General features: G+C 44.3%; 1 protein-coding gene across 2 annotated transcripts in view; it reads right to left on the reverse strand.

The window, feature by feature from the left end:
* LOC126335611 (uncharacterized) overlaps positions 1 to 24,067 on the reverse strand; it is a 117,004-nt gene that overhangs the window by 91,995 nt on the left and 942 nt on the right. The window lies entirely within an intron of this gene.

Raw genomic sequence — 24,067 nt, forward strand, 5'->3', positions numbered from 1 at the left:
TGCCAAGCCAAGGCAGGGTTAGGCAAACAAAGACAGGCAGCAGAAATTCTCGCCACGCGCGGGCGGGCCTCATCTTGCTGAAATTTTGGAAATTTCTGGTAAGAACTTATGGGACCAAACTGCTGAGGCCATCGGCCCCTAAGCTTACACTCTACTTAATCTAACTGAAACTAACTTACGCTAAGGACAACACACACACCCATACCTGAGGGAGGACTCGAACCTCCGTCGGTGGGAGCCACGCGAACCGTGACAGGATGCCTGTGACCGCGCGGCTACCCCGCACGGGTTGCTGAAATATAAGTCCAGTTGGCTTGCCATGAAAGGCAACAAAACGGAGTGTAGAATATCGTCGACGTATCGCTGTGCTTCAGGGTTCCTACCGCTGTCTGGAACATCTCCAGACTCGTCTTCGGCCTGGAATCTCATTGACTGGAGTAGAATTATCTTCAATGATGGGCCCCACTTAGAAAAGAGCTCCGATGACCAGCGAAGGCGTGTCTGGAGACGTTCTGGGCAGTGGTGGGATGCCTGTCTGACTGTAACCCACCATACGGTCCAACTGCCAGGAGTGATGTTCTAGGATTTCATTTCTTTTCATAGCAGAACCCCTTTGGTTGTCATCCGGTGCACCCTTACAGCACATCCGTACGTCGACGATATTTTATACCCCGTTTTGTTGACCTTCATGTTGAGCCATGCCGTCCTGGACGCACATTTCAGCACGGTAATGCCTGCCCTCAGACGGCGAAAGTTTCCACTGCTTGTCTTCGTACTTGCCAAATCCTGCCTTGGCCAGCAAGGTTGCCGGATCTCCCTTAAATTGAGAACGTTTGGAGTATTATGGACAGGGCCCACCAGCTATCTCGGAGTGACCGCCAATTGGACAGACGTTGGCACCATATCCTTCAAGAGGACATCCAACAAGTGGAATGACAGCTTGCATAAGGGTCAGAGGTGACCTGCGCGTTATTGACGTGCTGAATTTGTGAAGTCTTTTTCTTTGAATGTTCTTGAATAAATCATCCAATTTGTATGAAACTGTACTAATCTGTTTGCCTGTACATCTACATGACGTCAACCGATTTCTCGACCCATTCTGACAATTCCTTCGTGGTGCTTCGATTTTTTAAAATCATTTAGCATTATAGTTCATTAGAATTTGCCCCTCCCCATGAACCATGGACTCTGCCGTTGGTGGGGAGTCTTGCGTGCCTCAATGATACAGATAGCCGTACCGTAGGTGCAACCACAACAGAGGGTTATCTGTTGAGAGGCCAGACAAACGTGTGGTTCCTGAAGAGGGGCAGCAGTCTTTTCAGTAGTTGATGATTGACTGATCTGGTCTTGTAATACTAACCAAAACGGCATTGCTGTTGTGGTACTGCAAACGGTAGATGTGGACTCTGACCACAATCTACTGGTTATGAACTGTAGATTAAAACTGAAGAAATTGCAAAAAGGTGGGAAGTTAAGGAGATACGACCTGGATAAACTGAAAGAACCAGAGGTTGTAAAGAGTTTCAGGGAGAGCATAAGGGAACAATTGACAGGAATGTTGGAAAGAAATACAGGAAAAGAAGAATGAGTAGCTTTGAGGGATGAAATTGTGAAGGCAGAAGAGGATCAAGGAGGTAAAAAGACGAGTGCCAGTAGAAATCCTTGGGTAACAGAAGAAATATTGAATTTAATTGATGAAAGGAGAAAATATAAAAATGCAGTAAATGGAGCAGGCAAAAAGGAATACAGACGTCTGAAAAATGAGATCGACAGGAAGTGCAAAATAGCTAAGCAGGGATGGCTAGAGGACAAATGTAAGGATGTAGAGGCTTATCTCACTAGGGGTAAGATAGATACTGCCTACAGGAAAATTAAAGAGACCTTTGGAGAAAAAGAGAACCACTTGCGTGAATATCAAGAGCTCAGATGGAAATCCAGTTCTAAGCAAAGAGGGGAAAGCAGGAAGGTGGAAGGAGTATATAGAGGGTTTATACACGGGCGATGTACTTGAGGACAATATTATAGAAATGGAAGAGAATGTAGATGAAGATGAAATGGGAGATACGATACTGCGTGAAGAGTTTGACAAAGCACTGAAAGACCTTAGCCGAAACAAGACCCCGGGAGTAGACAACATTCCATTGGAACTACTGACGGCCTTGGGAGAGCCAGTCCTGACAAAACTTTACCATCTAGTGAGGAAGATGTATGAGACAGACGAAATTCCCTCAGACTTGAAGAAGAATATAATAATTCCAATCCCAAAGAAAGCAGGTGTTGACAGATGTGAATATTAGGAACTATCAGTTTAATAAGACGCATCTGCAAAATACTAACGCAAATTCTTTACAGACGAATGGAAAAACTGGTAGAAGCTGACCTCGGGGAAGATCAGTTTCGATTCCGTAGAAATGTTGGAACACGTGAAGCAATACTGACCCTACGACTTATCTTAGAAGAAAGATTAAGGAAAGGAAAACCTACGTTTCTAGCATCTGTAGACTTAAAGAAAGCTTTTGACAATGTTGCCTGGAATACTCTCTTTCCAATTCAGAATGTGGCAGGGGTAAAATGCAGGGGGCGAAAGGCTATTTACAATTTGTACAGAAAGCAGATGGCAGTTATAAGAGTCGAGGTACATGAAAGGGAAGCATCGGTTGGAAAAGGAGTGAGACAGGGTTGTAGCCTCTCCCCGATGTTATTCAATCTGTATATTGAGGAAGCAGTAAAGGAAACAAAAGAAAAGTTCGGAATAGGTATCAAAATACATGGAGAATAAATAAAAACTTTGAGATTCGCCGATGACATTGTAATTCTGTCAGAGACAGCAAAGGACCTGGAAGAGCACCTGAACGGAATGGACTGTGTCTTGATAGGAGGGTATAAGATGAACATCAATAAAAGCAAAACGAGGATAATGGAATGTAGTCGAATTAAGTCGGGTGATGCTGAGAGTATTAGTTTAGGAAATGATACGCTTAAAGTAGTAAAGGAATTTTTCTATTTGGAGAGCAAAATAACTGATGATGGTCGAAGTAGAGAGGATGTAAAATGTAGACTGGCTATGGCAAGGAAAGCGTTTCTGAAGAAAAGAGATTTGTTAATATCGAGTATACATTTAAGTGTCAGGGAGTCGTTTCTGGAAGTATTTGTATGGAGTGTAGCCATGTATGGGAGTGAAACATGGACGATAAATAGTTTAGACAAGAAGGGAGTAGAAGCTTTCGAAATGTGGTGCTACAGAAGAATGCTGAAGATTAGATGGGTAGATCACAAAACTAATGAGTAGCTATTGAATAGAATTGGGGAGAAGAGAAGTTTGTGGCACAACTTGACTAGAAGAAGGGATCGGTTGGTAGGACATGTTCTGAGGCATTAAGGGATCACCAATATAGTACTGGAAGGCAGTGCGGAGGGTAAAAATCGTAGAGGGAGACCAAGAGATGAATACACTAAGCAGATTCAGCAGGATGTAGGCTGCAGTAGGCTCTGGGAGATGATGAGGCTTGCACAGGATAGAGTAGCATGGAGAGCTGCATCAAACCAGTCTCAGGACTGAAGACCACAACAACAACAACGTAGAATTTGCCATTAATTCAGTATATCAGTGTATACTAGTATGTTACTATTCGCAGGGTTTTTCAAAAAAATATACATATTTCGAATGCATATATTTATTAAACGCCGACGGCTGTGGTCTCGCAGTTAAGGCGCTCAGTCCGGAGCCGCGCGACTGCTACGGTCGCAGGTTCGAATCCTGCCTCGGGCATGGATGTGTGTGATGTCTTTAGGTTAGTTAGGTTTAAGTAGTTCTAAGTTCTAGGGGACTGATGATCACAGATGTTAAGTCCCATTGCGCTCAGAGCCATTTTTGAGCCATTTATTAAACTTTAAGATATACGAATATGAATCTTTACACACATTTTTACGATCCTTCAATATCAGATTACAGATGTTCAATATGTCCTCCATCAGCGACACTAACTATACCACATCGATACTGAACTTCCTTCCATATTCGGGCAAGCATGTCCTTCGTCACTGATGTTATGTAGCTGAGTGGTCGTCTCGACGGACTGTCATACCTAACAGCCCGGGTTCGATTCCCGGCTGGGTCGGGGATTTCTCCGCTCAGGGACTGGGCGTTGTGTTGTCCTTATCATCATCATTTCATTCCTATCGATACGTAAGTCGCCGAAGTACCGTCAACTCGAAAACCTGCACCATGCCAACGGTCTACCCACGGGAGGCCCCAGCCACAAGGCATTTCCATTTACTGATTTTATGGCAGTACAGGTCCAGTTGTTCGACTCTTCCAGGTACTTGTGGACTGGTGGTATAGAAACGTTGTCTTTCACGAAAAACCACAGGAAGAAGTCAGAGGGTGTCAAATCCGTTGACAGTGCAGCCCAGCTGAGACATGCTAAGTCTCCAGCTTCTTGACGACCGATCCAACGGTTCGGTAGAGTTTCATTCAGATATTCACACACTTGGCGACTCCAGTGAGGGGCTGCCCCGTCTTGTTGAAAAATGAAGCAATCTTCGTGCAGCTTCGGAAACAACCAATTTTGTAACACAGCGAGATACTGCAGACCGTCAACTGTGTTTACATCAAAGACGAATGGGCTGTAAACAGATGATCGGGATATCGCACAAAACACATTGACTTTGGGAGAATCAAGTACATGTTCAATGGCTGCATGTGGGTTCTGTAGGCCCCTAATTCGAACATTGTGTTTATTTACCTGACCACTAACAATGGAAAGTCCCTTCATCACTGAATACGATGTGTTGTGCGAAGGTGTTATCATTGTCAATAACATGAAGAATCTCGTTACAAAATGCCACACGTTTGCGTGTGTCATCAGGACGCAGCGGTTGTAACAGCTGTAACTTGTACGACTTCATAACCAACCGACGTCTCAAAACACGTCAAAGTGTTGTTGTAGGCAGTTGCAACTCCCGACTGCCACGACGAGTTGATTTTGAAGGACTACGCTGGAAAGCAGTTTGAATTCGTGCATCATTTTCTTCAGGATTAGGTGGGCGGCCAGGACTCCTTTCTTTACATAGCCACCCTTAGCTAAAAACTGTCGATACCATCTGCGAATGTTCCAACCGTTCGGAAGATCAATTTGGTACCTCAACCTGAAACGCCTTTGAACTGTAATCACCGAACTGCACTTCGCAAACGTGAGAACACAAAATGATTTCTGCTGCGGAGTAGCCATTTTAAACATATGACTGTTACCAAGCAAAAGAGAAGACAACTCACATCTAGCGGCTATTAATATAAACTAGACTATGTATTTGTTTCTCCAATACCCGAGCCGAGGCGCAGCGATCTATAGTTTGTATGGCTACCTTTTGGCTTTCTTTATAAGACGTAACGTTTGAAACCCTGTGAGGTAACGGGCGAATTGTGGCACCCTGAAAATATTCTAAGTTGGCCAGCAGGGGCCCGGCAGCAAACACGTGGTGGCGAACGTTAGCCGGACGAGAGGGGTAGCCCCAGCGCGTGATCCAGCCGAGTGGCTGGGAATTCCAGGGTGACGCTGTGTCAATGAAAGAGATTTGTATGCCGAGAGTGGCAAAGATGGCAACTTCGTGAAACCATCATGGCAGACATTTCACAGTTCGTAAAGAAATTAATAGTAGCTAGATGAATCGTGATACCTCAAAAAGAAACATGTACGTTACTATTATTTGCACGACGATTCTGATGGTGTAAACAGATTTTCAATATCTTTATTAGTTTGAAGTTTAGTATCTGACAGTAAATTATACAAGTAACACAAAGCAACGAATTTCAAAATCGTCGATCTACGTGTCTATGGAAGCCCTTAGTGTAAACCTAAATTGATATAAATTACAGGCATGTAACTTGAATAGTACAAGAGTTATTGAAGGTCAAAGTGGCCGATTACTATAGATGTGTCAGGCCTTAAGTATTCCACAGTTACACGAAGAAAACGGTAGCAGCATGCTTATAAATATATTCACTCGTCTGTGTCTTTGTTTATATCCGAGATATACTGTCATGAAGAAATTGGTTACATGTTTACTGTGTTTTAGAAAGCACAGAGACATTACGCTATTGATCTAACTTCAATTTCTATTCATTTGAGGTATGTTTATTTGATTTGTTTATGTATTTAATGATGTGTGTTAGAACGTGTTTATGGTCGAGCAGTAGGAATATTTATTTAATTTCACGTTATTTAAATGTAAATCCTGTATTTCGAATGTGTTTCAATACGTGTGTGGGTGCGTTGGCATGAAGATACGGCGGGAGCACTCTAGCCAATCTCAGCGCTTGTGAATGGGGAGACTGGATGGAAGTGGGAGGAGAGCATGGTTTCCAGAGAGGACACGAGGTAGTTCTGAGCAGGACGGCATAAGACAGTACAGTTCGGGGGAGTACAGCACTACACACGGGGAGTGCTGGATAGAACAGGACAGGACACGGAAAGTGCTGGACTGCGCGGCGGACGTACAGCCGGGGGAAAATCTTGGAGCCGAGCGGTTCTAGGCGCTATAGTTTGGTACCGCGGGAGCGCTACGGTCGCAGGTTCGAATCCTGTCTCGGGTATGGATATGTGTGATTTCCTTAGGCTAGTTAGGTTTAAGTAGTTCTAAGTTCTAGGGGACTGATGACCTCAGATGTTAAGTCCCATAGTGCTCAGAGCCATTTGAACCATTTGAAAGACTTGGAGTGGAGCAGTTTGCGCGTGATCGCAAGAGATAGAAATACTTCGGTGTGCCGACTTCTGCTCTTGTGTGATTTCCGTGGCTTGTGCAGTGAAGGTGTAGTGTGCGTTTGGCAATGAATGCCTCGCAAGCTATGTTGTTCATAACTAATTGCGTGCTGTAAGAGTCTATTGTTTCCCTGTTATTCAGCTTATATTTTATTTAATTGCTGGACCATCGACACCAATAAGTGTTTTTCAGAAATATACCACATTCTGAAAAGTACTTCTACTATCGTACTCATCATTTACAGTTGTAAAGATAGTACCTGCAGATTTTATTTAATTGCAGTCTTTCATTTATAAATGTATATGTTACATTTATAATCCGGAATTTCCGAGTGATTGAAACCTCCGACCATTCGATTCATGTGTGTACTCTTATCGCATACTGTAGACTCAGCAGTATTTGGCCTGTAATGCGACAACTACGTGTCCCGGCCCCTAGACAACGAAACCAACCAAAACCTTTAGTTTAGTGGTACGTGGCTGAGGGCCACATTATCATTCCATATCCTTTACACTAAACAGCAGCAACGAAATATCAACAAAAGTAAACAGCAGTGATGAAATAACAACAATACGAAACAACAGCTATGTATTAACAAGGCTTAATAGCAACTACGAAAGCTGTGTAAGTTAAGCACACAATATGGCGTCCAGAAACGGGATATATGGTTACAAACAACGTTGGCGTGATATCAGTTTCTCGCTCTCTAATCGTCAACGCAGGCGAGTGCATCCTGTCGCGAGACACTCCCCCGGGCTTGGTGCGTGCTGAGCAGTGGGCAGCCGCCTGGAGGCCGGTTGCTGAGCTTTCGCAATGCGCCCCGGCAATTAGCGGTGTGGTAACGGCAGACAGGACACAGCGCGGGAAGTGAGCCGCCACACAGCACAGTATGTGGAGCGCGAGAACCTCGCCCCGGGGACCGGATGCTCGCAACGCGGGCGGCGGCGGCGGCAAGTGGCTAGGGCAGTTGCAGTGGCAGCCGCTGCCGGCAGCACGTCGGCAGCGCGCCGGATGCTGCGCGCAGGCTCGGCTGCTCCGCGATACCGCGGTTCTCAAGACCCTGCGGAAGTCGCAGCGAAAGCGCCGGCTTCCTACGCCTAACTTTATTGCCGGTTTATCTGTCTCCGATGAGAGTCCTGGATGAGATATAAGTTCCTGACGCGTCTGTTGCTAGTCGTACACTGAGCTGACAGTCATGAGATAACTCCTAATATCGTGTTGGACCTTTTACCTGGCATAATGACACTACTGGCCATTAAAATTGCTACACCAAGAAGATATGCAGATGATAAACGGGTATTCATTCGACAACTATATTATACTAGAACTAACATGTGATTACATTTTCACGCAGCTTGCTTGCTTAGATCCTGAGAAATCAGAACCCAGATCAACCACCTCTTGCCGTAATAACGGCCTTGATACGCCTGGAGCTTGGATGGCGTGTACAGGTACAACTGTCCATGCAGCTTCAACACGATACCACATGAGTAGCGACTGGCGTATTGTCACGAACTAGTTGCTCGACCAGACGTTTTCAATTGGTGAAAGATCTGGAGAATGTGCTGGCCAGGGCAGCAGTCGAATATTTTTTGTATCCAGAAAGGCCCCTACAAGGCCTGCAACGTGTGGTCGTGCATTATCCTGCTGAAATGTAGGGTTTTGCAGGGATCGAATGAAGGGTAGAGCCACGGGTCTTAATACATATGAAATGTAACGTCCACTGTTCAAAGTGCCGTCAGTACGAACAAGAGGTGACCGAGACGTGTAACCAATGGCACCCCATACCATCACGCCGGGTGCTCGCCAGTATGGCGATGACGAATACACCCTTCCAATGTGCGTTCACCGCGGTGTCGCCAAACACGGATGCGACCATCATGACGCTGTAAACAGAACCTGAATTCATTCGAAAACATGACGTTTTGTCATTCGTGCTCTCAGGTTCGTCGTCGAGTACACTATCGCAGGCGCTCCTGTCTGTCAAGGGTAACCGCAGCCGTGGTCACCGAGCTGATAGTCCATGCTGCTGCAAACGTCGTCGAACTGTTCGTGCAGTTGGTTGTTGTCTTGCAAACGTCCCTATCTGTTGACTCAGGGATCGAGACGTGACTGCTCCATCTGTTACAGCCATGTGGATAAGATGCCTGTCATCTCGACTGCTAGTGATACGAGGCCGTTGGGATCCAGCACGACGTTCCGTATTACCCTCCTGAACCCACCGATTCCATATACTGTTAACAGTCATTGGATCTCGACCAACGCGAACAGCAATGTCGCGATACGATAAACCGCAATCGCGATAGTCTACAATCCGACCTTTATCAAAGCCTGAAACGCGATGGTACTCATTTCTCCTCCTTACACGAGGCATCACAACAACGTTTGACCAGGCAACGCCGGTCAACTGCTGTTTGTGTATGAGAAATCGGTTGCAAACCTTCCTCATGTCAGCACGTTCTAGGTGTCGCTCTTAGCAAAGGCACTGGCGTCGGTCATCTGCTGCCATAGCCGATTAACGCCAAATTTAACCGCTCGGTCCGAACGGAAAAGTTTGCCGTGTGTCCTAAACTGATTTCAACGATTATTTCAAGCTTTTCCTTGCTTGTCTGTTAGCACTGACAAGTCTGCGCAAACGCCGCTGCTCTCTGTTGTTAATTGGCTGCCGTCGGCCACTGCGTTGTCCGTGGTGAGAGGTAATGTCTGAAATTTGGTATTCTCGGCTCACTTTTGACACTGTGGATCTCGGAAACTCACTTCGCTAACTATTTACGAAATCGATGTCTTGGGCGTTCGGAGTCTTGTTAATTCCCGTCGTGTGGTCATAATCACGTCATAGAGCTTTTCAGTAGAGTTACCTGCGTACAAATGACAGCTCCGTCAAAGCACTGCCCTGATATTACCGCCATCTGGATATGTACATATCGCTATCCCATGACGTTTGTCACCTTAGTGTATATTAAAGTCGTAACTAGTTTCGAGATACTATGCCCAGAGTCAGATGACTATGTTTACGTTTCTTACGTAGCAGGGCACCTGAAGATTGGTGGGACTCTAATGAGATAGTGACGTAAACACACTGCCCATTTCACGCAACAGTCTTTCTCACACGAACTCCACAACTTTTTATCTGCAGTATCACGTCTCTGCCGAAATCGTGCTGTTACGTAGTATGTCCATTCATCAGATCTCAGAAAAACGTAGTCAACATACGAGGGCTGTCCAGAAAGTAAGTTCCGATTGATCGCGAAATGGAAACCACAGTGAAAATCAGAAATGTTTTATTTGTAACAGTTAGCTACCCCTTCCAGCTTCTTCTCTACGTAGTCGCCGCTCTGACTTAGACATCTGTCGTAGCGTTGTACCATCTTTCCAATACCGTCATCATAGAAGACAGCCGTCAGTGCTTTCCGCCAATTCTCTACGCTGGCCTACAGCTCGTTTTCTGTGCCAAAATGTTGTCTTCCTAGAGAGCGGTTCATGGGAGCAGAGATGAAACTCAGAGGGAGACAATTACGGGCTGTATTGTGGGTAATTAAACATATACAACTGAAAACGATGCAGGGGCATCTTCATTGCCCCTGCAGAATGCGACTGAGAATTGTCTTGACGAAGAAACCGCACGACAGTTATGTAATGTTGGTTGCATAGCTTCAGGCGAAATTTCTCACCAGGCCCTCGTACTTGGTGGGCGACGCTATTTTCTAGATACCTTCACGCGCTCACTGTGAGCTCAGAAATGAGAACAGCAGCGTGATGCTATCTAGGGTCATACTAGAGACTCTGCCCAATACATCTCACCAAAGCTTTATCGGATTTTGATAGTCGTTTCCATCTCGTGACGATCGGAACTTACTTTCTGGACACCCCTCGTAACTTGTCAATGCTCTTACCGAGTTCCTCTAGAGTAATTGATGTAAACAGGAAAGCAATATTGTACCGTTTCTTGCGTGCGATCTATAAAATCAAGGCTGCACAAGAATACGCTTCAAATTCTCTATGACGAGGGTGCAATGTGATCGCACTTTATTCACGGGGACTGATGACCTCAGAAGTTAAGTCCCATAGTGCTCAGAGCCATTCGAACCATTTTTTGAACTATTTCTGGAAGATGAATTACCAACGGTACTAGAGAACGTTACCTCTCCAGAAGAGGTGGTTTATGCATGACGGACACCACCCTATTGTCTATGCACTGTGTGCCAGTGTCTCATCGCGGATTTTCATGGGCGATGGATTAGTCGAGGAGAACCAGTAAAATGGCCTGTCCGTTCATCGGGCCTGACTCTGTTCGATTTCTGGCTGTTGAGACCTTTAAAGGTGTTGCTATATTACCATCTCGTCGGCAATATGCAAACTTTGCAGGAGCGTGTGAACGTCGCATGTGACGCAATCCAAGTGGGGCCAGGTGTATTTGAAAGAATGAGCGATTCACTGCGAAGAAGAGCTGAAGGACTTGTCAGTATGCGTGATAACAGAAAGATGGGAATGACAGGACAGATTGGTGCATATCTCATTAGGTGTTGGTTTCGCAATGTCGTTAGCAGAACTTTTTTTCTAGTTTTAACCAAAACTATTTTGTGTAAGAATATCTCACACAATTTTTAAGCACCTGTGTATTCCAGTATTGTAATGTGGCTGTAAATATTGGATAATGAGTAAACGAACAAAAGGCCAAAATCTAAGAGCGGAAACGAGATGTCATAGAAAAAAAAAATCTTCGAGAAAATTATGATGGACGACAAAATAGAAAACAAGATTAAGACGAACAGGATCCCAAAACACAGTTGAACTGTTCCGAACAGGCACGCACAATAAATGTCGACTATTCAACCGCCAAGGTTAATGGAGGATGTAAGGCCAATAAGGAAAGACTTGGGAAAAAATACAAGATGGGCAAAATAAAATTAGCTCAGAAAATATTTCATGCACGTTAAGATAGGCAACACAACATACATCATCTGTCCCGGTTTGCAAATGGTGTATGCTGGGTTGCCTGTCTTAAGATGGAAGAAATATTTTCTGAGCTATTTTTATTTTGCTCATCCTGTGGAAGAGAAACTGCAGAGGAGCGGACTGTCGGTGAGAGAGCCAGCAACTGCGACTGCAGACAGGAAGTGGTGCAGCTCCTTAGTATCCTCTCCATCGCGAGGCGGATGACGACCACATTAAGTAAAGTAACGTAAAATACGTGACAAGTTTCATCACTTTTCAATAGCATCGCATCCGAATCATTCAAGATTGGAAATTTATGGTAAGCTCTTATGGGACCAAATTGCTGAGGTCATCGATCCCTAAGGTTACACACTATTTAATCTAACTTCTAAGGACGAACCTCTGACGAGTGGGGGGGGGGCAGCCCCGCAGACCATGACAAGATGCCCTAGACAGCACGGCTACCTCGCGCGGCCTCAATATTCTTCTCTGGATTTCCGATGGTACAAATTCCTCTTCTATACTATGCCGTAATCCAGACGCACACACTCAAGACTTACTTGTTAATTCACATATTAATATCCGACACTAGTAGAGTTTTTCACTAAAGAAAGCAGTAATCACGCCAATCTTTAAACATGGAAACAGAAAAGATTGTAACAACTACAGAGGTATCTCTTTAATCAGCTTTGTGGGTAAAATCTTTTCAGGTATTGTTGAAAGGGAAGTGCGAGTATTAGGTGAGGACCAGTTGGAGGAAAATAAGTGTGGGTTTAGGCCTCTTAGAGGTTGTCAGGACCAGATCTTTAGCTTATGGCAAATAATGGAGAAGTGTTATGAATGGAATAGGGAATTGTATCTATGCTTTATAGATCTAGAAAAGGCATATGACCGGGTTCCTAGGAGGAAGTTATTGCCTGTTATACGAGATTATGGAATAGGAGGCAAACTTTTGCAAGCAATTAAAGGTCTTTACATAGATAGTCAGGCAGCAGTTAGAATTGAAGGTAAATTGAGTTCATGGTTCCGAGTAGTTTCAGGGGTAGGACAAGGCTGCAACCTGTCTCCACTGTTGTTCATATTATATATGGATCATATGTTGAAAGCAATAGACTGGCTGTGTGAGATTAAGATGTGTAAACACAAAATAAGCAGTCTTGCATATGCGGATGACTTAATTGTGATGGCAGATTCGATTGAAAGTTTGCAAAGTAATATTTCAGAGCTAGATCAGAAATGTAAGGATTGTAGTATGGTATGGTATGGAATGTCAGTGGGAAAGAGATATAAACGGACTGATAGGAGGAACAAAGTTAGAACAGGTGGACAGTTTCAAGTACTTAGGATGCATATTCTCACAGGATGGCAACATAGTGAAAGAACTGGAAGCGAGGTGTAGCAAAGCTAATGCACTGAGTGCTCAGCTACGATCTACTCTCTTCTGCAAGAAGGAAGTCAGTACGAAGACTAAGTTATCTGTGCACCGTTCAATCTTTCGACCAACTTTGTTGTATGGGAGCGAAAGCTGGGTGGATTCAGGGTACCTGATCAATAAGGTTGAGGTTACGGATATGAAAGTAGCTAGGACGATCGCAGGTACTAGTAGATGGAAACAATGGCAGGAGGGTGTCCACAATGAGGAAATCAAAGAAAAACTGGAAATAAACTCTATAGACGTAGCAGCCAGGGCGAACAGGCTTAGATGGTGGGGTCATGTTACAAGCATGGGAGAAGCAAGGTTACGCAAGAGACTCATGGGTTCAGCAGTAGAGGGTAGGAGGAGTCGGGGCAGACCAAGGAGAAGGTACCTGGATTCGGTTAAGAATGATTTTGAAGTAATAGGCTTAACATGAGAAGAGGCACCAATGCTAGCACGGGATAGAGGTTCATGGAGGAATTTTATAAAGGGGACTATGCTCCAGACTGAACGCTGAAAGGCATAATCAGTCTTAAATGATGATGATGATGATGATGATGATTATGAAACCTTTCTTCTCCTGTGCCAATCTAGTTTTGATACCTTTCCTGCTTCGATCATCCTGTGTAATCTTACTTAGTAGATAGAAGATTGGATTATCACTTCTACTGGTAAGTACACTCCTGGAAATGGAAAAAAGAACACATTGACACCGGTGTGTCAGACCCACCATACTTGCTCCGGACACTGCGAGAGGGCTGTACAAGCAATGATCACACGCACGGCACAGCGGACACGCCAGGAACCGCGGTGTTGGCCGTCGAATGGCGCTAGCTGCGCAGCATTTGTGCACCGCCACCGTCAGTGTCAGCCAGTTTGCCGTGGCATACGGAGCTCCATCGCAGTCTTTAACACTGGTAGCATGCCGCGACAGCGTGGACGTGAACCGTATGTGCAGTTGACGGACTTTGAGCGAGGGCGTATAGTGGGCATGCGGGAGGCCGGGTGGACGTACCGCCGAATTGCTCAACACGTGGGGCGTGAGGTCTCCACAGTACATCGATGTTGTCGCCAGTGGTCGACGGAAGGTGCACGTGCCCGTCGACCTGGGACCGGACCGCAGCGACGCACGGATGCACGCCAAGACCGTAGGATCCTACGCAGTGCCGTAGGGGACCGCACCGCCACTTCCTAGCAAATTAGGGACACTGTTGCTCCTGGGGTATCGGCGAGGACCATTCGCAACCGTCTCCATGAAGCTGGGCTACGGTCCTGCACACCGTTAGGCCGTCTTCCGCTCACGCCCCAACATCATGCAGCCCGCCTCCAGTGGTGTCGCGACAGGCGTGAATGGAGGGACGAATGGAGACGTGTCGTCTTCAGCGATGAGAGTCGCTTCTGCCTTGGTGCCAATGATGGTCGTATGCGTGTTTGGCGCCGTGCAGGTGAGTGCCACAATCAGGACTGCATACGACCGAGGCACACAGGACCAACACCCGGCATCATGGTGTGGGGAGCGATCTCCTACACTGGCCGTACACCTCTGGTGATCGTCGAAGGGACACTGAATAGTGCACGGTACATCCAAACCGTCATCGAACCCATCGTTCTACCATTCCTAGACCGGCAAGGGAACTTGCTGTTCCAACAGGACAATGCACGTCCGCATGTATCCCGTGCCACCCAACGAGCTCTAGAAGGTGTAAGTCAACTACCCTGGCCAGCAACATCTCCGGATCTGTCCCCCATTGAGCATGTTTGGGACTGGATGAAGCGTCGTCTCACGCGGTCTGCACGTCCAGCACGAACGCTGGTCCAACTGAGGCGCCAGGTGGAAATGGCATGGCAAGCCGTTCCATAGGACTACATCCAGCATCTCTACGATCGTCTCCATGGGATAATAGCAGCCTGCATTGCTGCGAAAGGTGGATATACACTGTACTAGTGCCGACATTGTGCATGCTCTGTTGCCTGTGTCTATGTGCCTGTGGTTCTGTCAGTGTGATCATGTGATGTATCTGACCCCAGGAATGTGTCAATAAAGTTTCCCCTTCCTGGGACAATGAATTCACGGTGTTCTTATTTCAATTTCCAGGAGTGTATATTCAAATTTGTGAGGTTACAATACGATTTCTTAACTGAGCGGTTAGCATGTCTGACTTCCATTTGCAGTGCCTGGGTTCTGTTCCCGGTACTTCCGGAGATTTTTTTTTTGTTTTTTGTTGAGAAGGCAAGAAGAATGGAATGAGATGTATTCTGCTCGTGATGCCAACTGAACTACCTGAACCTGAAGTAGTGGCTCCAAGATGTGCAAACTGCTTGGAGAATGGTGTACTAACCGGAAGTCCCTCCATACTGCAGCCAAGCGATGCCACTGTTCATCCAAGTGACAAGGCGAATGGTCAGCATGACGTGCTCTTCAGGAGTAGGAAAAACGTTTAATAAAGTGTGTCCACATGAAACCTCTCTTACTTCCAGTGCAATTAAGGAAAGCCATGAGGTGAAGGTACTTCTCGTTGGCAACATCATTTAAAAAAAGTCAAAAAGGTACGTGTAGATTTTTTTAAACGATTCTTTTTTCCGGTATTAAATAGCTACCTGAAATGACTACATATCAAGAAATTAGTTGCGCTGTAAATCAACTGCTGAGAAACACAATTTCCGAACGCTAGTTTCTAGGGGAATCAGCAGACGTTAAAATGATTAAGGCTTAGCACGACACGTTCCTAGCCACTGGGCGTGTAAACAATCACTTTCTGGCAGAAAACGCACAATGATAAAACGGTTCAGGAGATCAGAGAGAGACCATCCAAAGAAGCCCATTAAAGTCAGTTCCCGGAGCATCACGAGAGCTAAACATCCCTCGCTTAGCAGTTCACAAGGCGGTACAGAAACGGCTTCGGATTCACATCTACAAAGTTCATATTGAAGAGACTACTTGCAGGTTTGCCACGAATTTTCTATTCAGGAGTTGCAAGAAACTATCTAGGAAACGTCGTTTCCTATGAAGAAGGAACCCTTCACATATGCTGAAAGGTTAATCGGCACAGTTTTCGCGTCTAGGGTTCAGGAAACCCCCACTGTTTTCAGGAATATGCCAGAGACAACGAAAAGGTGAATGTATGATGTGCGCCGATGAGAATCCACATAGCTGGATCGTCTTTCCTTACCGAACTAACTGTAACAAAAACCATTGTAATGGACATGTTTGAGCAATTTGAGATCCCTCAGGAACTTCCAGCAGGATGATGCGTAGAGATCATTTTAAACAATTTACGGGTTACGAATGCAGTTCATGTAGAGATGTATTCATTCTAATGGCAGGAGAGAAACCGTCCTAGTGGGAGATTTCAAGACAGCAAAGCAAGTATTTGACTGCGAGAGCTGATTGAAAGGACATCATTCTGTGGCTCATGAATGTCACTTCCGCTGACTCTGGACCTCCAGTTCTCACCGTAGCCGAAAGACACGCGCCTCCCGCGGTATCGACTCTGCCGATGGGAGATGCTGCCGCCGACTCCAGGGTGCATTCAGCCGCACCGCTAGCAGCCCGAACAACGACCGGTAAATGACCTACGCTGCAGCACTCGCAGCAATGTCCGTCTGGCAGTTCCGTTAGATTGTTAGCAACCACGATTTGAAACAATGGCAACAACCCTAAACGATTTTTGTTGACAATAGGCACATTACTTTTTGTCTCACTGGTGATAATGGAAAAAGGTCAACTGTTTTGTACTGGAAATGTATTAAGCATTTGTAACCTTAAAAAAAGGTTCAGATGGCTCCTAGCACTATGGGACTTAACATCTGAGGTCATCAGTCCCCTAGAACTTGGAACTACTTAAACCTAACTAACCTAAGGACATCACACACATCCATGCCCGAGGCAGGATTCGAACCTGCGACTGTAGCGATCACGCGGATCCAGACTGAAGCGCCTAGAACCGCTCGGCCACAACGGCCAGCCATTTTTAACCTTAGTCCAAAACACTTTGATATACCAAAATGAAATATGTTTGTGATAACCTACAACGAACATTTCATAAACAATACACACTGACCTTTTTACGTACATGTTTATTTTTTAACATCTCTTCACAGTCCTTCAATATAGTATCCCTGCTTCTCAATGACTGAATCCTAATGTCTCGGATGCTCTGTTATTCCATCCGGGATACCACTTCCGTTCATCTGTCAAATGGCTCGATAACGGTGGTAGAAAGCTCTTCCAGAGAAAGGTAACGACGTCCACGCCTGGGTTTTATCAACTGCAGGAGCAAATCGAAGTCTACGTGATGATGGAATCTGTTCTTTCGGACATGTCCGAAAGAACAGATACCATCAGTGACCATGCAGCTCTCTTAGAATGAAATGATAATTAAATCAAGACCATAAGCTGTCGACAGGCGTTGATATACATCAACGGGGACAGTTGAAAATGTGTGCCCCGACCGAGACTCGAAACCGGGATCTCCTGCTTACATGGCAGACACCCTAACGATCTGAGCCACCGAGGTCACAGGGATTTATCCCTTGCACGCTCTCCGTGAGACCTATATTCCCAACTTAATATCCACACACTACATTCGTAGTGCCCCTACCCATTACCCTCATTACTCGCAGCAGGCGATCTACAGAGTCCCGTAAGAATTCGGGCAATGCGTGTACCTCCAGCACAGAAGAAGGTCAATGGCTGGTTAGCCTTAACTATATGAAGATGCTATCTGTTCTTTCAGCCATGTGCTAACCGGCCATTAACCTTCTTCTTCTGTGCTGGATGTACACGCACTGCCCGAATTCATACGGGACTCGGTAGATTATCTGTCGCGAGTAATGGCTCAAATGGCTCTGAGCACTATGGGACTTAACTGCTGAGGTCATCAGTCCCCTAGAACTTAGAACTACTTAAACCTAACTAACCTAAGGACATCACACACATCCATGCCCGAGGCAGGATTCGAACCTGTGACCGTAGCGGTCGCGCGGTTCCAAACTATAGCGCCTAGAACCGTTCGGCCACACCGGCCGGCCGCGAGTAATGAGTGATGTGTAATGCCGTGTGTGTACGTTAAGTTGGGAATGTGGTTCTCACGGGGAGCGTGCAAGGGATAAATCCCTGCGGTCGCACTATCCTCTGTGCCCTCGGTGGCTCAGATGGATAGAGCGTCTGCCATGTAAGCTGCAGATCCCGGGTTCGAGTCCCGGTCGTGGCACACATTTCCAACTGTCGACAGCTTAGGGTCTTGATTTAATTATCATTTGAAGTCGACGTCTGGTGAACTCATGTCCGGGCTGTAGGGAGGGTGCGCCAGCACTTCCCATCTGTATTCGTGCAGTGTTTAGGCTACAGATTTGCATTGTTGTGGAGAATGAGTGGTCCAGGTTAGAGCAGCCGAGGTCGGGTTTTGCGCATTTTTCTGCGCAGGTTTTGCATGAAATTGCGATAACACTCTGCTGTGACAGTTGTTCCAAACGATCATAAGCAAAAGTCATCATTTTCTTATTCTTTGATTGAGCATATCGAAGTTTTTTTGACCGTGGAGAGTCTGAAGTTCTCCACTCATTGACTGTGATTTCAACTCCGGTTTGAAGTCTCAAATCCACGTTTCATCAATAGTGACAATTCGACACATAGAATCCTTGACCTTCACGGTCGAATCGTGTTTTGAGCGAGGTTGCAATGTCCGGGCGTTTCCGTTTCTCTTCAGCAGTCAAACAATATGTGACCCATCTCGCAGAATTTTTTCTCTTTTACTGTGATCTTCTTCAAGAGCATCTGACACAAGTTTTACACTTCGTTCATCTGTTGACGTTTTTGGTCTTCCGGGTCTTGGACTATCATCTGTGCTCATACGGCCACCATGAAAACAATTAACCCAACGTGAATCTGTTCCACGGTCCAATGTAAAATTACCACAAACTTCACTTAATGCACTGTGGATTTCGGTCGGGTTTTTGTCGCCTGAAGTTTCGATCTTTATGTACGACCTCTGGTCTTTAGTAGTCACAGTTCCTGAGACACCTGCTGGGCCGCGCGGGGTAGCCATGCGGTCTCAGGCGCCTTGCCACGGTTCGCGTGGCTCCCCCCGTCAGAGGTTCAAGTCCTCCCTAGGGCATGGGTGTGTGTGTTTTTCTTAGTGTAAGTAGTGTCTAAGCCCAGGGACCAATGACCTCCGCAATTTGGTCCCACCGAACTTACCACAAATTTACCACCACACCTGCTGGGTTCATTTCTAGCTCTCGCAAATTCTATGTTACAGTACACAGCGAAAAAAAAAACACACATGCTTTTTCCTCAAGTTCCCAAACACATCTGACGTAATTTTCATTGCTGTTACATCAAACAATCGACAGTACCAACCTGTGGATTACTTATGAAGTGTCCATCGTAGTTACGTTCTTATGGTGGTCATGTTGTTATAAATGATTGCGGGTTGTAAATGATGGCGAAAATTGTTGCCAGCATAAAGCTGATCATAGTAGTATGGTGTGGCTCAACGGTCGACTGCAGATCTTAACTGGGCACCACTTCGGCGAGTTGCGAGTCGCGAATCTTCCCAGTTATCTAACCACGGAAAGCCAGCCTGTAGTTTTCTATGGTATACGAACCACGTGTCGTTTCTGGCGACACTATAACCCCATCGTTCTCAGATTAATGCTGGACTGAAAACTTCCATGGTCCGACCGTGATTCGACCCCGAGACTTGTCTGTTACCAGGCGCACGTTCTATTGCTGGACCAACATGCCCGACAGCATTTAACTTTAATTCCTTTCGAATAACACGCAGAGGGACGTTGCCTGACTTTCCTATCCGACAGACGGTTCATCACTACCTGTACCCACGTACTGCAGAGAAGTTTTGTATTTAAGGAAGGACTCTCAGATTTTAATGCCCCGTTGTCGATGATGCCATTAGAGATGGCGCACAACTTCGTAGGGGTAAGGATGCAGAAATAAATCGGACGTATCCTTTCCAAAGAAACCATTCCAGCATTTGATGTAAGCGATTTCAGGTAATTATAGCGAACTTAAATCTAGGTGTCCAGCTGGAGGTTTGAACCACTGTACTCCCAGATGCGAGTCCAGTGTCTTACTTTCCAATCATTTAGTCTTTTGAGATGGGAAGCTGGTTAAGATACTGGTGTTTTCTTATTTTATCGGTGTTATTGGGTCTTTCTTCCATTGACTATCTTTCAACCTTTCAATGTATCTAGCAATACCTTCCATGATGTCATTCATCTTCGTTCTTCTTCAGATCTTCGCATGGTCATGTGGTACTCTTAGAGAGAAACAAAGTCCTAACCTCTACTTCTTTCTTCAAGCTACTTATAGTTTCATCACTGAATGTCTATTTAGGGGTGGGGATTTGTGTCCGGTAATTTAGACATAGCTACTCTTCACACTTACTGATTTTTCTTTCATTACTTGTGTTGTCCATAATCTGTCTTATTGTTTATCTTAATGGGAGTTGACCATCATCCAGTTCTCCATTAGTAATCGTGCAGTTCCATCCAAGTACATGTTCATCCACACGAAACATAACGAAAACGTTATAACGTCACACGAAACGCACTTCATCATAATTAGGTTTTTATAAGATTTTACCATTCTAAATTATCTTTCATTGAATATTAATTACATGTTTTAACTGATTTTAACTTAAACAATTCGAAAATTTTGTGCGCAGAAACTAATGGTTTTTTGATAGGCTGTGAATGCCAGGTCCAAGAAATTACTGAACTTTGCAAGCCGAACTGACATAATCATTACTGGGTAGAGGACCATTTTAATTATTCTCTTTCCTTATGTCTGTGGTTGAGATCGCTGTATTTAAAATAAACGTTGGGATATGACCAAAGGTAGCATGTTTTAGCTTTTCCTGGTATTTAGCGGGCGGAGTTAATTTTTAGTTGGGGCGTTTAAAAATGTGAACACCAACGATCTTATAAAAGGAAGAGGTAAAACTCTCAACCCAAGCGACGCAAATGGGAAACTAAAGCACTAAGGTTCTAGAATTGAACTATCACACATCAGCGAGGTGTGTGGGCTGATTCCCTGCCTGGCACCTCGTTTTGATCTACCAGGATGCTTAAAGCACGAAGATGTGTGATCAGTAAGAAATACTCTAGCGCACCGTAATCATGCTGGGTGAATAATTCCGCTCTCATACCTACATGAAAAATTACTTTTATTATTCTAATGGTAAAGTACAGCAACAAATGTTCGTGTTCTCATAATAGGTTACAGTCTCAGGGCATTTTGCAAGGATTAAAACATCGAAAAAAGAGCATTCTATCGCTGGAGAAAGCAACGATCTTGTTTTATTATTTGATGGACAATACAGTCTGTGTTACACTTTATGTAACTGTTACAACTGATTTCAACCGAAGTGGGCCATCCTAAAATTGTAAACTAAAGTTCAGGAGTGTTGCTAATACCAGCATCAGCTCGTGTGCGTCGTTACCATTTGTTATACAGGCTGTATTGTTCATGAAATTATAGTATCAGTTGCTAAAGCGAATCAGATTTTCTTGTTAAGACGTATTCTGACCGCGTATATGTCACATGTGTCACCTTGACCAGTTCAGACGAAATAGTGCTAGGTAAAAAGAATATAATTTCTATTTCCATCTTCGCTGGCATCTAAGAAAGTCCTGTCGGCATGTTTGGTATACAAATTTCCATATACATGTGATAAGATCATTGGAATTACAAAGAGACCCGTTAATGTCCGAAGGAATACAAAAGTCTTTGTCGAATGAGGAAAGAGAAAATCAGCTGCAGCACAGCATGCTTTCAGTCAGATAATCATGAAGTGACATTTTCAGAAACCAAAATTTTATCTATAATGACGTTATGTTATTCATGGCTATAAACAGAAGACATATATGCAGAAGAAATATAAAAACGTAGGGCAATTTTAACAGAGAAGAACAAGCCATGTAACTTAATGGTATATGGACAGTAGCTCTACAGAACTGAAAGACAGTTTTTCTGTGACAGACGATAGTTGAGTTTTATCTCTGACAAGGGTTATCTCTACTAAAGATGTGTAAACTTGTACCACGCGTTCTCTCCACGGTATATGTATCACTCTCCGATGTCTGAGCCGACAGTTGGGAAGACTGAGTGGAACCAGGAGTAGCTCTGAAGATGTTTAACACAGCTATGGACGAAGCGTCAGGACCAAAAATTTTTAACGAGACATGAACGAACAACCCGGATGATTCACCCGCAACTAAGAAAGCGGCCATCAAAAGCTTCATTGTATGATTCTTAAAAGAAGTTGTGATCCTCTGCTGATATCGTAATCTAATTCTATCCAAAGTAATCAACGAAAAGCCATATACATATTTTATCGAAGGGAAGTCAGTAGCATGCAACACACGTCATAACTGAAACAGTTCCTCTTATTCTGAACGCTGGGCTATGGGAAGATCCAGTCAGTTTAATTGTTGGGTATCAATATCTTCTGTCGCGAATCCTGTTAACAAATTAGCATTGGCAACTGTGTCAGAAATGAAAATAATTTTATTTTAGCAACAGCCCCTCTACCGTGGATAAGGAGTTCCAGACCAGAAACTACGTAGATGGACTGAAGGTACTTGGAACTACCCTTCAGGGCAAAATGGAAGACATTCCATTATCCGATTCAGTGAAGTACCAAGCAACGCCAAACCTGGAGAAGTTATAGATATTAGAGAAATATATTTCAGTTGTATAAGTTTCCAACAGGTATCGGTCTCTTCATTTTATACTGCAATGTGGTATCAATAATTACAATTTATCATTTTTCTATGCAAAAATTTCAGATCAATTATTACAGATTTTTGTTTTGACTAATAGTAACTGAGAAAATTTCGCAAGCCAAGAGAGCTAATAAAAGTATTGCATTAGATAACCAGTCTTGACAGAGCTACGCCGTTATCATCGGATCTTATGCCTTAATATGTTACAACATATTGTCCATCACTGTCGCAAGTCATTTCACATTGCATATACGCTTCCCTCTACGACAAATACTAAAAATCGTATTGTCAAATGTAGTATTACTGTTTACGAACATAAACATGATTGTATTGCTACGATAACAAGTATTAATGTTCACCAGTAGCTGACCCAATACAGGCATGTTTATATTTGTACACAACAAATTTACGTCTGCCAATTTGTACTGCGGATGTGAAACGACTTGCAACTCTGATGGGCAATATGTTGTAATATTTTGAAGCATAAGATTTGATGATGACGGCGTAGTTCTTTCTAAAACCAGTCATGCAATGAAGTGCTTTATTAGCGATCTTGGCTATTGAACGCTGAAGATTTCTCTCACATTGACAATGTGAGGAACACACAGTTTAAGTAACGACTGCATAAATAAAGATTACGCCTGTGAGTCTGTCACATCCAAGATCTGCTAAGAAATTTTTTATTTAATTTTTCTAATTACAATATAAAATCTAGCTTTTCTTTCATATTATAAAATTAATTTCTAGGAAACCGAGCTATTGTAGTAAGTATATGAGAAGAAACTTAAAACGAACATTGTTATTATTATTTCTCAACTCACAAAAATCGTAACTTCGATTTTTTTTCTATCGAACTATTTTGGCACGAGTGTTAGCACCGATGAATCATGTCGAGCGGTGCATAAAATTATGGCTGAGCAAGTAATGGGCAAAGAGGTGCTAGAAATTAGTTACACAATTTATGATGGAGTTTAGTTGTTTGACCAAGGAGTTAAGCGCAAATGGAAGTATTATTAGAAAACAGACGTTGAAACTAATTCAAAAGTCAACAGTTTCACAAATTGTATGTAAAATCCAAATGTTCCTAGCACCAAACGGGATGGCTACAACGAATAATCGTCGGTATCATAGATCCAAAAAGATAAGTAAAATGCTTGTTTCTCCTCCTTTTAGTGAATAATTATAAATGCATTGCAACAAAAACTT

The sequence above is a fragment of the Schistocerca gregaria genome, chromosome 2 (genome assembly GCF_023897955.1).
Source record: "Schistocerca gregaria isolate iqSchGreg1 chromosome 2, iqSchGreg1.2, whole genome shotgun sequence".
Lineage (NCBI taxonomy): Eukaryota > Metazoa > Arthropoda > Insecta > Orthoptera > Acrididae > Schistocerca > Schistocerca gregaria.